The sequence below is a fragment of the Seriola lalandi genome, unplaced genomic scaffold (assembly GCF_002814215.2).
Source record: "Seriola lalandi dorsalis isolate HSWRI2012SDOR001 ecotype SW California unplaced genomic scaffold, Sedor1 jcf7180002054975, whole genome shotgun sequence".
In the NCBI taxonomy this organism is placed as follows: domain Eukaryota; kingdom Metazoa; phylum Chordata; class Actinopteri; order Carangiformes; family Carangidae; genus Seriola; species Seriola lalandi.
In genome coordinates, this window is record NW_019525525.1 from 226,314 (window position 1) to 227,031 (window position 718).

The following is a 718-nucleotide window of genomic DNA, read 5'->3' on the forward strand; positions in this document are numbered from 1 at the left end:
GAAGACACTGCTGTGTATTACTGTGCCAGAGAGTCACAATAACACAAACCATCAGTAGACCTGAACAAAAACCCCTCAGTGCCTGAACACTTGTAACATGAAGCCACCAGAGGAGGAGCCCTCAGACCACTAATGATTTCACACCATTTCACTGAGAGAAACTGCCTTCAAACATAGTTTTACATCTCCTCTCTCTTCTGATTAGCTGACTGTTTTCTGAGTGGTCAAATAAAATTATAACAGATTTCAAGTAAACACTCAGAGAAACCAAATCCTGAAAGGCTGAATCGTGGGTCCAGGTGGGTCCCTCTTGGGACATGGCTGAGAGCAGTGACTGCTTTGTTGTGACATCACAAAGTTAGGAAAATTCTGGCGGCTAAATTTTAGGGAATGTCTGAATTCATGGGTATGAAAATCAGGTTTAATTAAAATGTGTAAAAGCAAAGCTAGAGTTGTTAGTTCGGATTGGTTCATTTGCCTGGTGTTGCACCTTCCACATTCTTGTTTTTCAAGTTAATGAAACAAATGGCCGAACTCCATCCTCCCTGTGAAGATGAGTTAATGTAAGATGAAACTGCAGAGAAGACAACAAACTTAGGTTTTACGCAAGGTAATGCTTATTAAGGGCAACCAACTTCCTCATTCCATTCTCTCCTCCCTGTGAGGAGGAGTCAATGCAAAACTCAGATGTCTTCCACCTCTACTTATCTGACTGCAG

At 41.8% G+C, this 718-nt stretch overlaps 1 gene segment (V, D, J or C); it reads left to right on the forward strand.

Moving 5' to 3' along the window:
• LOC147817307 (immunoglobulin heavy variable 1-24-like) overlaps positions 1-718 on the forward strand; it is a 1,957-nt gene that overhangs the window by 122 nt on the left and 1,117 nt on the right.